This window comes from Camellia sinensis, chromosome 3, assembly GCF_055761805.1.
Source record: "Camellia sinensis isolate YWXY chromosome 3, ASM5576180v1, whole genome shotgun sequence".
Classification (NCBI taxonomy): domain Eukaryota; kingdom Viridiplantae; phylum Streptophyta; class Magnoliopsida; order Ericales; family Theaceae; genus Camellia; species Camellia sinensis.
In genome coordinates this window covers 42,987,051-43,004,029 of record NC_138963.1, presented here as the reverse complement: position 1 = coordinate 43,004,029, position 16,979 = coordinate 42,987,051, and positions in this window count along the sequence as shown.

The window sequence follows — 16,979 nt, the reverse complement described above, 5'->3', positions numbered from 1 at the left end:
CCGTGTGCCTCGGTTCGGGATCGCTTAACCACCTCTGTTTGCTCCGGTTTTTGGTATACACCTCACCACCATCCATTCCAATGACTTGGAGCTGTTTTTCAGAGCTTAGGAGCACCATTTCTCAGACCAAGAGCTGCTGGTCCATTGGTCTTCAAGGGTAAGCTTCTTTTTCCTCTTTTTTGTTCCTATCTTGCTCTATATCTAAGCCTTACTTGCAAGCATTTTTGGGCTTCGACCCAAACTGAAAATAGTCATATTTTGAGCTCATTTTCATATTTGATTAAGGACCTTTTGCTGTTTGAGGTCTCCTACTATCACTTGCCTCTTTAACTCTTTTTTAGGCCTATTTTTGCATGGTATTTTAGGCTTATTTGTGAGCTGTTTCGGACTTGGTCATAAACTGTAAAATGTCTTGTTTTGAGTCCCTCTTCAATGTTGTTGAAGGGCTCTCTTCAGTTTGAGGCCGGAAGCTACCACTTGCCTCTTTATCTCTCTTTTTGGCCTATTTTTGGAGGGAAATTTGAATTTCATTTTCCCCCCATTTTCCTCCACTCCTTTGCCTATATAACCAGCACCCCCAGCTGTGTTTTCTGGGGTTACAAAATTTGCTTTAAGGCTCTTGCATTATATATCTCTCTCTCTCTATTCCAAGCTCCAAAACCCCAAGTTTCCTACACCATTTCTACACTACCTCATAGCACAAAGCCTCCATACTCCATTCCAGACCTTTGAAGCTGATTTCCAAAGGTTAAGAGCTTCTAAAATTGGTCCAAAAGTCGTTGAAGCTTGGTTCTACAAAGATGAGTCCCATTTTCCCACTTTCTTGCCTTGTGTTGTTCCATATCTAAGCCATACTCGCTTACACTTTCGGGCTCCGACCCTAACTGTAAATAGTCATATTTTGAGCCTCTTTTCATGTTTTATTAAGGACCTCCTACTGTTTGAGGTCTCCTACTATCACTTGCTTCTTTATCTCTCTCTTAGGGCCTAATCTTGCATGATATATTAGCCTTGTTTTTGATCATTTCTGGGCTCCAATACAAACTGTAAATAGTCTTATTTTGAGCCCCTCTTCAACATTGTTGAAGGGCTCTTCTCTGTTTGAGGTCCCCTACTGCCACTTACTTCTTTATCTCTCTCTTAGGGCCTAATCTTGCATGATATATTAGCCTTGTTTTTGATCATTTCTGGGCTCCAAGACAAACTATAAATAGTCTTATTTTGAGTCTCTCTTTAATATTGTTGAAGGGATCTTCTCTTTTTGAGGTCCCCTACCGCCACTTGCCTCTTTATCTCTCTTTTGGGCCAATTTTTGCATGGTAGTTTAGGCTCATTTTTAAGCTGTTTTGGACTCTTCCATAAACTGTGAAATGTCTTTTTTTGAGCCCCTCTTCAACTTTGTTGAAGGGCTCTCCTCTGTTTGAGAACAACAGCTGCTACTTGTCTCTTTACCCCTCTTTTAGGCCTTTTGTTGCATGATAGTTTGGCCTTATTTGTGATTATTTTTGTGGCTTGATGTAAACTGTAAAATACCTTGTTTTGAGCCCCTCTTCAACTTTGTTGAAGGGATCTTTTCCATTTGGGGTCAGCTGCTGTCCCTTAGTGTTTAATCTCTATTTTGGGCCCATTTTCGCATGATGGATTAGCCCTATTTGTGTTCGTATTTGAGACTTGTTATAAACTGGAAATATGCATGTTTTGGGACTTTCTTGCTTCTTTATTCATACTTAATGATCAAATAATGCATGTTTTGTATAGCTATAGGCCAATGCATATGCCTAGTTTTGTGTTTCGGGTTCATTCCATGCATCGGGTGCCATGTTTCGGGGCTGTTTTGCATCATATTTCAGCACTGAAATTTCCATGTTTGCATACCATGTTTCATGCCTTGCCATGCCTTGTTAGTGTTGCATGCTATGCCTTGGGTTCGGTCCTCGGTTTGCGTGCATGCGTGCATGCATCTCGAGTGTCTCATTTTCATCTAATGGCTACCGATGTGAGTGTGGCTGAGGTCCACTCATGTTGGTGTAAGCCCATTGCGCATTGTGTATGCCATTTCATTTCATAGCATTGTGTATGCTAGGTTGTATGTTAGCGCATTGTGTATGCCATGTTACCTCGTGCATCGTGTATGCCATTTCATAGCATTGTGCATGCTAGGTTGTATATTAGTTGCATTCATGCATGTCATGCATATTGCATTGTGTTTGGGATAGGAGTTAGCCTGAGCACGGAAAACGAGGTACGTTTCGTACTCCGAGTGACGGAACGTATCTCAATTCCTAGTCGCCGACACTCCGGATTATCCATGATGGAGTCTAGGCCCTGTTGTGTTTTCATGTGCATTCATTCCATATTGAGTCATGCAATTCGACTCCTCGGCCATCATGCATCGAGATGCGTGATTGGTGGCACGAGGATCGAGGACTACACTCCTTGAAGAGTAGTCATGTATACATATGTGAAAATACTTTGCCATACCCCTTTGTTGCTCTCTGTTGCAGCAAATCAGAAATCGACAGCCTTTCAGAGCTTGGCACGCATTCCAATAACAATTGCAAACAGAGGCAAACCGGGACATCGCGAGGGATTCTCCGCACAAGGCAACCTGAGCATGCATCATTCATCATCCGGAGCAGATTTGAGGCAATCCCTAGCTTGCATGTCAATTTATTGCTTTCCTAATTTAATTTGTTAATTAATTAGGATTTTGTAATTATTTGGACTGTAATTATTTATTCGGGATTGTATTATTTATTCGGACCCTCCGCGCGAGGGCAATGTTGTAATAAGTGTGTGTGTGTGTGATGTATGTCTTTCAACCCTACGTCTTTCTCCCTTTTATTTACCCGCTTATGATGGTTAGATTAGGGCATGTTTCAATTAGCAAACAGTATGATAGTATGTTTGCATTCATTCATCTGTCTTGTATACACCGGGCTCGGCGCATCATACTAACTGCATTGTATTCAATTCCAAAGTTGAATACATGTTAGCTGTAGCATTTCATATGCCATGTCTAGAATAGCCGAGCCTGCTATAGTTGCACTTTTGCATGTGTTGCATTAGGCACTTCTGTATAATTAGGATCATGCATGGATTTCTAATTAGTTTCTGTTTTGGCTTGGAGTACTCGGTAAGTTTTATGCTTTAGCATCCTTGCATGCGTGTGAGTGATTGTCATGATAGCATGCTTACCATGAGGCTAATTACTTATGTGATATAACTGCCTGAATGCCTGTGGGTGAAGGTTGGGTTATTTGGATTGGAACAATTCATTCACTGTGTGTTTTAAGCCCACTCGATAGTGGCAAAATCATGTTTTCTAAGCCCACCTGAGGGTGGCAAATCCACGTCTTAGCCTACTTGCGAGTAGCACCATCAAACAATTTTCAAACAAATAAACATGAAATGTTTTGTTCCAATTCAGGCGATCCAGTCTATACTTGTATGCTGTGCGCATCACATAGTAAATCTAGGCTAATAACCGGAATAAGAACGCATAATATTTTCAAAAATAGATATCATGGTTAGTAGAGGCCGATCTTTGATCGGGCGAGCGGGGGTGCTCACGAAGTGACCTTCCCCAATCGTACCCAAGTTCCCGAGCCGAGGCAACTTTGGTGATGACGGACGCGTGGCCTTAGGCAAACGAGTCAGGGTTTCCTAAATTTTTCCAAATTAAAATATTTAGGTGGCGACTCTGTATCTGGCAAAGCAATCCATGTTTGGCACTTCTTTCAAAATCTGTTTTCTCAAAACGATTTATCGGATTTGGACTCTTTGGTCCAGATTTAGAACCGTGACAAATTAAGAGTCCGAACTGTAGTGGGCCCAATATCGAACGGAACGGGGGACTCGTTCCTATCGGGGCGTTCGGGGACGTCTACAGTTTCTGGCGACTCTGCTGGGGAGTTAGAGAACTTGACTCGAACTCATGATATCTGTTTTTGACTACACGTGTGTGTTTCTTTGCATTGCATTTGCATTGGTGCGCCTAGGACACCGTGTTTGCCATCTGCTATTCCTGAACTGTTTGCCGGAGGCTTGTCTTGTCAAGGCATGACCATAAGGCTGACCGGTTATGGGCTCTGCCAGTATGGAAACACAAACCCCGGTTTTATCGGGGCACCCTTTTTGACCATTCGACCTAGTGCATATTCGGAATCTGTAGTGACCATTCCAAGCTAGGACAGGTTGCTTACCCGATCGTAGGTTGTTTGAAACCGCTGCGTGCGTAGTGAAACCCTAGCTCCTGACAAAATAGGACAGGGAAACCCTACCCCAACATAGGGGTGTTTTGGCTCTCACTTGTCTGCTATGTGCTTTTAGAGTGCGTCTCTATAGGAATGCATGTATCAGTCTACAAGTTTGGGCATCAGGCCTGCGGGCACCAGTTCAGTACTTTGGGATTCAGTTCACCTGAGGGTATCAGTTTACGGCAGAATTTTGGGCAGAATTCTGTAGGAGGCACAATCATTCAACTCTGCTCATATGGGTTATCATGAAATCGGGCTGAGATGCTGCATGTTTTCTCTTTTACTAGGTAGTCTGGGAACCATAGCTTCAAAGGGCTCCAAATATCCCCCGGGTACATCGAACTTGTGTTGATAGACTTTGTCGGGTCAGAGATTCAGTTCAAAGGCAATCAATGTTCCTTTACCAGAGGCAGGGTGAAAAGGTCGGTCAGGCACAGACCACCAGTACAGCAGCTGCCAGCTCAGTGGTCTTTGAACAGCCAGGTCAAGATTTCGGAGCCTACTGCAGACACAGGTATACCAGTTTCTCAGTTAGATCAGGACAATATGTCAGATCTGGAAGAGATGGTGCGCCAACTCCAGGATAGTATGAAAGCCATGCAGCAAGATGCTGTCCGTCAAGCGGAATTCACCAAGCAATAGGCCGTGGTCATAGCCCAACAGGCAGAGACAATTGCCAGGTTAGAGCAGCAAACTGGAGTATTTACTTCACACCAGGCTCCCCCCCACCAAGAGTTCCCATACTCGGGGAGGCAACCCACGTCCAGGATGATACGGACATTCCAGGTGGGCCAGCTCCGCCCCTGGTGCTACCCCAGCTGTCTAAAACACCCACCAACCTGCCAGACTCCCTCTTTGAGTTCAAGACGGGCCCCACAACATTGAAAGTGAGCAAGCTTCAGAAATTGTTCAAAAAGTCTCAGGGGGCCCGCTCTATTCCTGATATAGAGGATGGTTATATCGACTCAGTGGTGACCTTGCCAGAGTGGTTCAAAATGCCGCATATCGATCGATTTGATGGCTCTGAAGACCCAATGGTGCACCTCCAACTGTTTTCTGATATCTTGAGGCCAATGGGTTTGACCACAACCCAGAAATTGTCACTATTCGGCCGAACCTTGTCTGGGATAGCCACAATCTGGTATGCAAAATTGGAGAACTCTGTGAAACAGAATTGGGAAGGGTTGGCTGAGGCATTTATTGCTTAATACTCCTACAACACACAGATCGAGGTCACGACTCGTGATCTCGAAGTCACCCACCAAGAGCCAAAGGAGGGTTTTTTAGAGTTCATGACAAGATGGAGAGCAAAGGCCTCAATGATGACTACAAGGCCTTCCGACAAAGATCAGATCAGGATGATTGTTCGGAATCTGCATGGCAAGTTGCTACAAAAGATGGTCGTTCTACCTCTGTTTACCTTTCCAGCCCTTCATGAAATGGGGGTTCAAATTGAGGATGCCATCAGACAAGGGATCTTTGCAGAAAATAATGAGCCTTCGAAGAGGAATGTTGCTCGCGGTTCCAATGCTACTACTGATGGTAGCACAACTACGAAATGCTCAGAAGTAGACGTTATCACCACTTCCCTCAATGACCAAAAACCAACCACTTCAACTCGGCCCCAAGCCCGAAAATTCCATCCTCTTTACATGAGTCTCTCCCAAGCTTTGAAAAAGCTGCAAGAAGAAGGGCACCTAGAACTCCTAGAACCTCAACCCCTTCCAAATCCTCTTCTACCAAGATATGACTCAGCTAAATACTGTGCCTATCATCAACAACACGGTCATGATACGAACCGTTGTATCCGCCTTCGTCATAAGATTCAGGATCTTATTGATGAAGAGACCCTAGCTCCACCCAAAGGACATCAAGATAGTACTGACTCGTCACCTCCCCATCTCAACCTCATCCATACACTACCATCCACCTTCGACCCCAGCATATACATCACCCCAGCCCATCTACCCAAGCCTGAGGTGTTCATTCCAGAAAGCATGGACTTATGCATGATGGATGCACCTGGACCCCAATCATCTCAAACCCGTGAACCCACTACTTCTGAGCTGAAGAGAATGATCGAAGATCTTCAGAGAACTGTGACAGATTTGGCCTCCGAGACATCGGCTCCGTCATCAACCACATCACATACTAGGGAGTTCATGTCAAAAGGCTCCCCAGCCTTGGAACGGGCTGTATTTGAGGAATGCCAATCCCTTGGCAAAGTGGAGGCGAGTGGAAAGGACAAGATAGGGGCGGACATGGATCCCCATGAACACCTTCAACGGGCTATTGAGGCTTTGAAGGCCGAAGGACTAAACAAACAGCAAGTGCTTGCAGTGGTTACAAAAACTGTGGATGATACTTTTGCCACTCAAGTTGGGTGCAGTCTGAATCGAGGGGCAAGCCGAGACAAGAGATGTTGTACCAGAAACACCCCTTTCAGCTCCAATCCTACACTCGGAAGAGATCATCAAAAGTCAGCACCTACCGACCCTTTCGCCGGTACATCCAACACAACCAGCTCACAACTTGCCAAATACCCACCTCGGGGCCAGAGTGTGTTCACCCCATTGGAATGTCTCTGTCAACGGCCCTGAGGGTCCTGATCGAAAAGGGGCATCTGAAGCCCCTGGAGCCGCGGCCATTACTGAATAAACTTCTTCTCTCCCACAACCCGGCGAAGTACTGTGTCTTTCATCAACAAGCCGGCCATGACACTGACATGTGTCTTCGTCTTCACCATGAAATACAAAATCTGATTGATAAAAAGGTCATCTTCGCGTCAGGTCCTGCAAAGTCTATCGACACTAGATCGGTGAACTTGGGGGGATAATGTGATCGGGGGATGAACCAGCTGCGGGTGGCGCTCGATTAACTCCAGACGTAGGAATGGCATGCACTGTTTTGAGCACATTTGCAAATGTTGTTAATTTGTACTGTCTGACTTGGGTATTGGGTTAGTCTTGTTGTTTTGTACAGAGTCAGTCTTTTCTTACTGAGTCAGTTGGGTTTGTTTTGTTGTACCGAGTTAGTCTTGTTTTGTTAGAGTCAGGTGATTCCGGGGGTGTTACCTCGGGCATCACTGTTTTGTTTTGTGTTTGTCGTTTTGCTTTCTTTTGAGTCTGTTTCTGTCTTGGAGCCAGTAATCCCAACAGATTTGAATGAACAGCAGTGATTTTCACATTCTTGTGTTCGCTTCTGCCTTGTGCCAGTTGTGCTGGAAGTTCTGAATGAAACGACAGTGCTTTTCACCTGCTTTTCTGTGCTTTGAAGATCATTGCATTGACCTAAATTTTTCAAAACCTTTTGAACATTGTGATGAAAACAAAGAGGAAGGAATTCTTCGGGATTTGCAAAACTTTGATCAAATTGAGGGAAAGAGAGGCATGCTAAGCCCTTAATGATTGAGATTATACTTGTTAGTGTGAGTACTGGGAAGGATCCTAGCTTGATCCAGATTGGTTCTACACTGTCTTCAGCGTGAGCGACTTGTCGCTTTCTTAAAAGATTTCAAAAAATATTTTGCGCGATCCTGCGAAGACCTGTGTGGAATCGCTCTTGAGATTGTGCAGCTTAGGATCGCCCTCAGCCTCGAGACTCGACCCCTCTGCTTTCAAAACCTGGAACTTGAATTCAGAACGTTCAACGGTCAACTACAATGTGAGGCCTAAGTGGCCAGAGTCGAAACAGCCCATGAATTAGCGGCAGGGAAGTCAGATCAAGAAGATCAGATGTCGTCAAAAGAAGCTTGCAAAGCTAGATCAGAAGCACCACTCGAACTAGGGGCGAAAGATGCCAGATTGTGCTCGAAAAGCCGAAGACGGATCGTTCCACAAATCAACGAAGATCGACAAGAATGCCAAACCCCAGAAGGGAGGAAAGAAGAAGACATTGCTGAAGGACAACCAAGTTCCTATCCACAACACTAGGGGCAAATTCAGCCCCCGTTGGATGGACTCCTACATCGTCAGCGAACAGCAGCCACTCTCTTGGATTCAGACAAATTCGAGATCTCAGAACCATTTGACATGGACCAAGCTACACTTTTACCCTTGAGAGGCTCGCTGGGCCGAAAACCCGGAAGGGCGACCCAGGCAAAAGTTAGAGCAAGAAAAAGAAGAAAAAGAACAAAAAAAAAGAAAAATGCAAAGAACCAAAAAAAAAAAGAGAAAAAGAAAAAAAATGAAAAGAAAAACAAAGCTCGCAAGGTTGAAAACTCGGAAGGACGGCCTTGGCAAAAGTTAGAGCGCAAAAGGAGAGGTTAATACCCGAGTGTACCTTAACCCCCGAACTACGTAAGGCTTGATTCCCATCTTTGGGATACGTAGGCAACTTCATTTTGACGTCCAGCCGTAAAACAATCCAAATCGACTGTGTCCATGTAATGGTTTTGATCATTTTTGCCTTCTCTGAATCCGAGGGTTCGGTTATGATCGTCACTCTGAGGACTGATTACAATGCGCTGCGGCATCATCCAAACAAGGGGTAGCTTTCTGTTGCCATTCAGTATGCTACGGCGTCATTCAAACAAGGGGCAACTTTCCATTGCCATGCAGTGTCCTTCAGGCAAGGGGCAATTTTCCTTCGGATATGAGGTTGTGTATCTCAAGAGTAGGTTCCGTGCTCGTTGAGCAGTGGCCGTTTGCAAAAATAGTTTTTGAAAATTTTTACTGAGGCTGACTAATTTCTCGAAAATTATTTCATTTTCCCAAACTAGACCATTTTTTGGACCCAAAAAAGGAAAATTTTCAGTGCTCATAACCTGACTTGCATGATTTCAAATCAAAAATCGAACAAGTGTGTTAATCTAACTCTCATGTTGGTCAAAATTGTTTTAGCAGAATGTCAAAAACAAAAAATGGTCAAAATAATGAACTAGGGGCACAGTTGAGTCAGGCTTCCTGTCTTTCCCCCTCGTTGTTAGTGCATTTGCCAGAAAGGGCACCATACTGGCCAAGAAGGGCACTCTCCCTGCCAGAAAAGGGCACAGCTGAAACTGTCAACAAATGAGCTGAAAGCTCTCTCATCCTCCAAGCAACGAGGTATCAAGCCGAGTGCGAAGCACGAACTGGAATGGATCAAGATATCCCACTCCCTTATCTGGGCAGATCTAACCACATCCAAACTCCCCGGCAAAGCATCAACAGCCGATATCTGCTGCAGATTTGCTACACACCCAGTTGTAGCGCAATTCCTCTGTGGGAGGAATTCACTAGCTGTGCGTAGAGGAAAGAGAATCTAGCAGAATGCTAGGGGCAAGAGCCCGCAACTTCTTGTTTATCCATCAACCACCCAGGGGAGGGATAAAAAATGAGAGATTAAAGAATAGAGAGATGTGCGCTGAGAGAAAAAGTGAGGAAAAGGGTTTTGTGAGAAAAGCCGAGCCTGAGGGCCGAGTGATGTGAGAATCACAAATAAGAAAGGGTGGGAAACAATACCCGGAGAAACTGGCTCCTCGCGAACTGAGAGGTCTCTCGTCTTGGTAACACGTCTGTGTGTCGTGTCTTTTGTTTTGTTTGTCTCAATTCTTGCTTTGAGTCGTTCCGAGTGTGTCTCGATGTGTTTAGGTTGTTTACCTTTTGTTTTTCGTTGTTTAGTCTTTTTGGCTGTGGTCAGTTGTAGGCTCAATACCCGGTTAAGAATTCATTCTCAATTTCAAAATGAATCGTTTTGTGCTTAGGAGTGCCGTGTCGTTCTCTACATTTGTGCAAAACAAGATTTTGTTCTTTCAAAAAAAAAAAAAAAAACGCAGGGTTCTACCCAGGTCATGTGAGAACAGTAAAACCAGGACCTATCTGAAGCTATATGGGTTCCAGACTGCAAAGCAAAAGAAAAGAGGGAAAATTTGGAGCATCCGAGTTTGTTTCAACTTCTACAGGTTCCATTTTTACATCCCGTCTTTTTAGATCGGACTGTCTGTTTAGACTGAGCTGCGTGCCGAGTAAACCGAATACTGTGTTATGAGCTGCGTGTTCAGAATGAGCAGTATGCCGATACGAGCCGTGTGTTCAAATTGAACAGAATACTGTGTTGACTGTTTCACTGTTTCAAGCCAGAATGGCGATCAGAAGTGCTCTCCCTGAGTACCGTTCCCCGTCAGAGTAAAGCGGTTTACCGCCACTCACTCCATAAGGTGCTTTCTAGAGTGCCGCTTTGTCTATTCATTGCATTCCCTAAACATCATGCTCTACATTGCTTGTAACATCGCACTTGTTGCGTTTATTTGCATCTTGTGTTATCTTATATCCTTTTGCGCCGTGCTACGTTTAGAATCGTTGTCCTCCGGGACTTTCTCAGGTTGCGTTGTGTGCGCACCTGGGTGGTTGTTGTTTGGACCTTCTCTCACGATTTCAGCGTGGTTTGAGTGTTCCATTCCTTATGCATTTTCAGCGTGTTTGGAATTCATCTCAGGTTGCGTTGTGTATGCACCTGGGCGGTTGTTTTCGAACCTCTTCTCACGATTTCAGCGTGGTTTGAGTGTCCCCTTCCTCACACGATTTCAGCGTGTTTGGATTTTATCTCAGGTTACGTTGTGTATGCACCTGGGCGGTTGTTTTCGGACCTCTTCTCACGATTTCAGCGTGGTTTGAGTGTTCCATTCCTTACGCGTTTTCAGCGTGTTTGGAATTCATCTCAGGTTGCGTTGTGCGCGCACCTGGGCGGTTGTTGTTTGGGCCTCTTCTCACGATTTCAGCGTGGTTTGAGTGTCCCCTTCCTCACACGATTTCAGTGTGTTTGGATTTTATCTCAGGTTGTGTTGTGTGCGCACCTGGGCGGTTGTTGTTTGGGCCTCCTCTCATGATTTCAACGTGGTTTGAGTGTCCCGTTCCTTACGCGATTTCAGCGTGTTTGGAATTTATCTCAGGTTGCATTGTGTGCGCACCTGGGCGGTTTTTGTTTGGACCTCCTCTCACGATTTCAGCGTGGTTTGAGTGTTCCATTCCTTACGCGTTTTCAGCATGTTTGGAATTCATCTCAGGTTGCGTTGTGTATGCACCTGGGCGGTTGTTTTCGGACCCCTTCTCACGATTTCAGCGTGGTTTGAGTGTCCCCTTCCTCACACGATTTCAGCGTGTTTGGATTTTATCTCAGGTTGCGTTGTGTGCGCACTTGAGCGGTTTTTTGGACCTCTTCTCACGATTTCAGCGTGGTTTGAGTGTCCTCTTCCTTACACGATTTCAGCGTGTTTAGAATTTATCCCAGGTTGCGTTGTAGATGCGCTGGGCGGTTTGTGTTTGGACCTCCTCTCACGATTTCAGCGTGGTTTGAGTGTCTCGTTCCTCACACGATTTCAGCGTGTTTGGATTTTATCTCTAGTTGCGTTGTGTGTGCACTTGAGCAATTGTTTTCGGACCTCTTCTCACGATTTTAGCGTGGTTAGAGTGTTCTTTTCTCTCACACGATTTCAGCGTGTTTGGAATTTATCTTAGGGTGCGTGGAACGCGCTCTTGATTTGATTTTCTTTGTTCTTCCTCCACTCACGAGTCCAGCGTGGTTGGCGTGTGTTCACCCTTTGCATCTATTGCACCACATCTATTACATCGTATCTATTTTACTGTCTGGTCTAGGAGACCTTAAATCCTCTGGTCTAAGGAGACCTTAAATCCTGCATCTTTATTCGCACTGTCTTGTGCACTCCCCGGTCTAAGAGACCTTAAATCCTCTAAAGGTGCAATTCCTTTGGTGTTTGTCGTGCCCGAACGACTTTCGATGGTCTGGTATAGCCACCTGCCTGTGTTAGTAGTGAGTTCCTAGGAGACCAACTGAGACGGTGGAAACTAGACTTCGAATTGCTCATGCCTAGAACACAAAGGTTCGGGATTTCCGAGACTAAAGTCTGGTTTAAATACCCAAGGGTATATCCTCGGCTTGAAATCTGTATGGCAGCCCCATAGATTGAGATAGCATGTGTATACGCCTCAATTCTGGATACTGAACCAACCTAGTCTGTCACCCTGTTGGAGAATAGGGAAAACTGCGACCATAGTCAGGGAGAAAAGTAGTACCTGCGGTTCAACCATGGAGAAGTGAAAGATCCCCAGCAGCATGAGGTAAGTCATTGCCAATTGCCCGTGTAAGGTACCTTTACCTCTTAGCTATTACATTGCATTTTAGCCACTACATTGCAGTGCATTGCATGAGCCCTCAATTTTCAAACCGGCTTCACGTAGCGTATAAGTCCAATTATCAAACCGGCTTCGCGTAGCGTGTAAGTCCAATTATCAAAATCTTCCTGTATATCATTTTGCATCTTGCCCCCTGCCTGCGGGCATGCCTGAGGGCACATTTCTTTGTTATCTAGTATGTTTGTCTAAGTCTTCGGCCTTGTCAAAAATGGGTCGTCTCTGGGCTTTGACATTCACTCCCGTCATTTACGACTTTCGAGTTCTGTCAAAGAGGGGCAACTGTAGACACCCCATTTTTGACCGACCTTAAGACTCAGACGTCACTGATTGAGCGCTCGGTGATGTTGCATATTGTGCTCGTTCAGAGGTCGCGGAGTCTCGACCGTGAGCCTTGCCTCCGGATTTCAGACTATTTTGTGTTTTGCCTCGGTTTGCGAACTAGGTCCCGTTTTCTCCGTCTTCTCTTCTCGAAGGGAGGGAGAGGTCTCGTAGATCATCTCTCAGTGGCTGTAGGCTACGTTTCGTGGTCTTAGGCCGTTTTTCCTGTTTCGGAGCCCGGTTCCCGGTTTTCGGAACCGTCGGCCGTGTGCCTCGGTTCGGGACCGTTTAACCACCTCCGTTTGCTCCGGTTTTTGGTATACACCCCACCACCATCCATTCCAACTACTTGGAGCTGTTTTTCAGAGCTTAGGAGCACCATTTCTCAGACCAAGAGCTGCTGGTCCATTGGTCTTCAAGGGTAAGCTTCTTTTTCATCTTTTTTGTTCCTATCTTGCTCTATATCTAGGCCTTGCTTGCAAGCATTTTTGGGCTTCGACCCAAACTGAAAATAGTCATATTTTGAGCTCCTTTTCATGTTTGATTCAGGACCTTTTGCTGTTTGAGATCTCCTACTATCACTTGCCTATTTAACTCTCTTTTAGGCCTATTTTTGCATGGTATTTTAGGCTTATTTGTGAGCTGTTTCGGACTTGGTCATAAACTGTAAAATGTCTTGTTTTGAGCCCCTCTTCAACTTTGTTGTAGGGCTCTCTTCAGTTTGAGGCCGGAAGCTACCACTTGCCTCTTTATATCTCTTTTAGGCCTATTTTTGGGGGGAAATTTGAATTTCATTTTCCCCCCTTTTCCTCCACTCCTTTGCCTATATAACCAGCACCCCTAGCTATGTTTTCAGGGGTTACAAAATTTACTTTAAGGCTCTTGCATTATATCTCTCTCTCTCTCTCTCTCTCTCTCTCTCTCTCTCTCTCTCTCTCTCTATTCCAAGCTCCAAAACCCCAAGTTTCTTACACCATTTCTACACTACCTCATAGCACAAAGCCTCCATACTCCATTCTAGACCTTTGAAACTGATTTCCAGAGGTGAAAAGCTTCTAAACTTGGTCCAAAAGTCGTTGAAGCTTGGTTCTATAAAGGTGAGTCCCATTTTTCCTTTTTCTTGCCTTGTTTTGTTCCATATCTAAGCCATACTCGCTTACACTTTCGGGCTCCAACCCTAACTATAAATAGTCATATTTTGAGCCTCTTTTCATGTTTTATTAAGGACCTCCTACTGTTTGAGGTCTCCTACTACCACTTGCTTCTTTATCTCTCTCTTAGGGCCTAATCTTGCATGATATATTAGCCTTGCTTTTGATCATTTCTGGGCTCCAAGCCAAACTGTAAATAGTCTTATTTTGAGCCCCTCTTCAACATTGTTGAAGGGTTCTTCTCTGTTTGAGATCTCCTACTGCCACTTGCTTCTTTATCTCTCTCTTAGGGCCTAATCTTTCATGATATATTAGCCTTGTTTTTGATCATTTATGGGCTCCAAGACAAACTGTAAATAGCCTTATTTTGAGCCCCTCTTCAACATTGTTGAAGGACTCTTCTCTGTTTGAGGTCCCCTACTGTCACTTGCCTATTTATCTCTCTTTTGGGCCAATTTTTGCATGATAGTTTAGGCTCATTTGTAAGCTGTTTTTGACTCTTCCATAAACTGTGAAATGTCTTTTTTTGAGCCCCTCTTCAACTTTGTTGAAGGGCTCTCCTCTGTTTGAGAACAAAAGCTGCTACTTGTCTCTTTACCCCTCTTTTAGGCCTTTTCTTGCATGATAGTTTGGCCTTATTTTTGATTATTTTCGTGGCTTGATGTAAACTGTAAAATATCTTGTTTTGAGCCCCTCTTCAACTTCGTTGCAGGGCTCTTTGCCATTTGGGGTCAGCTGCTGTCCCTTTGTGTTTAATCTCTATTTTGGGGCCATTTTTGCATGATGGATTAGCCCTATTTGTGTTCGTATTTGAGACTTATTATAAACTGGAAATATGCATGTTTTTGGGCTGTCTTGCTTCTGTCTTCATACTTCATGATCAAATAATGAATGTTTTGTATAGCTATAGGCCAATGCATATGCCTAGTTTTGTGTTTCGGGTTCATTCCATGCATCGGGTGCCATGTTTCCATGTTTCGGGGCTGTTTTGCATCATATTTCAGCACTGAAATTTTCATGATTGCATACCATGTTTCATGCCTTGCCATGCCTTGTTAGTGTTGCATGCTATGCCTTGGGTTCGGTCCTCGATTTGCGTGCATGCGTGCATGCATCTCGAGTGTCTCATTTTCATCTAATGGCTACCGATGTGAGTGTGGCTAAGGTCCGCTCATGTTGGTGTAAGCTCATTGCGCATTGTGTATGCCATTTCATTTCATAGCATTGTGTATGCTAGGTTGTATGTTAGCGCATTGTGTATGCCATGTTACCTCGTGCATCGTGTATGCCATTTCATAGCATTGTGCATGCTAGGTTGTATATTAGTTGCATTCATGCATGTCATGTATATTGCATTGTGTTTGGGATAGGAGTTAGCCCGGGCACGGAAAACGAGGTACGTTTCGTACTCCGAGTGACGGAACGTATCTCAATTCCTGGTTGCCGACACTCCGGATTATCCATGATGGAGTCTAGGCCCTGTTGTGTTTTCATGTGCATTCATTTCATATTGAGTCATGCAATTCGACTCCCCGGCCATCATGCATCGAGATGCGTGATTGGTGGCACGAGGATCGAGGACTACACTCCCTGAAGAGTAGTCATGCATACATATGTGAAAATACTTTGTCATGCCCCTTTGTTGCTCTCTGTTGCAGCAAATCAGAAATCGGCAGCCTTCCAGAGCTTGGCACGCATTCCAAGAACAATTGCAAACAGAGGCAAACCGGGGCATCGCGAGGGATTCTCCGCACAAGGCAACCTGAGCATGCATCATTCATCATCCGGAGCAGATTTGAGGCAGTCCCTGGCTTGCATGCCAATTTATTGCTTTCCTAATTTAATTTGTTAATTAATTAGGATTTTGTAATTATTTGGACTGTAATTATTTATTCAAGACTGTATTATTTATTCGGACCCTCCGCGCGAGGGCAATGCTGTAATAAGTGTGCGTGTGTGTGATGTATGTCTTCCAACCCCACGTCTTTCTCCCTTTTATTTACCCACTTATGATGGTTAGATTAGGGCATGTTTCAATTAGCATACAGTATGATCGAATGTTTGCATTCATTCATCTGTCTTGCATACACCGGGCTCGACGCATCATACTAACTGCATTGTATTTCAATTCCAAAGTTGAATACATGTTAGCTGTAGCATTTCATATGCCATGTCTAGAATAGCCGAGCCTGCTATAGTTGCACTTTTGCATGTGTTGCATTAGGCATTTCTGTATAATTAGGATCATGCATGGATTTTTAATTAGTTTCTGTTTTGGCTTGGAGTACTCGGTAAGTTTTATGCTTTAGCATCCTTGCATGCGTGTGAGTGACTGCCATGATAGCATGCTTACCATGAGGCTAATTGCATATGTGATATAACTGCCTGAATGCCTGTGGGTGAAGGTTGGGTTATTTGGATTGGAACAATTCATTCACTGTGTGTTTTAAGCCCACTCGATAGTGGCAAAATCATGTTTTCTAAGCCCACCTGAGGGTGGCAAATCCACGTCTTAGCCTACTTGCGAGTAGCACCATCAAACCATTTTCAAACAAACAAACAAACATGAAATGTTTTGTTCCAATTCAGGCGATCCAGTCTATACTTGTATGCTGTGCGCATCACATAGTAAATCCAGGCTAATAACCGGAATAAGAACGCATAATGTTTTAAAAAATAGATATCATGGTTAGTAGAGGCCGATCTTTGATCGGGCGAGCGGGGGTGCTCACGAAGTGACCTTCCCCAATCGTACCCAAGTTCCCGAACCGAGGCAACTTTGGTGATGACGGACACGTGGCCTTAGGCAAACGAGTCAGGGTTTCCTAAATTTTCCCAAGATAAAACGTTTAGGTGGCGACTCTGTATCTGGCAAAGCAGTCCATGTTTGGCACTTCTTTCAAAATCTGTTTTCTCAAAACGATTTGCCGGATTTGGACTCTTTGGTCCAGATTTAGAACTGTGACAAATTGAGAGTCCGAACTGTAGTGGGCCCAATATCGAACGGAACGGGGGACTCGTTCCTCCCGGGGCGTTCGGGGACGTTTGAAAATTCTCGCCAGTTTCAAAATTCTCGCCAGTTTCAAAATCTGTATAATTCTCGCCAGTTTGAAAATTTTCAA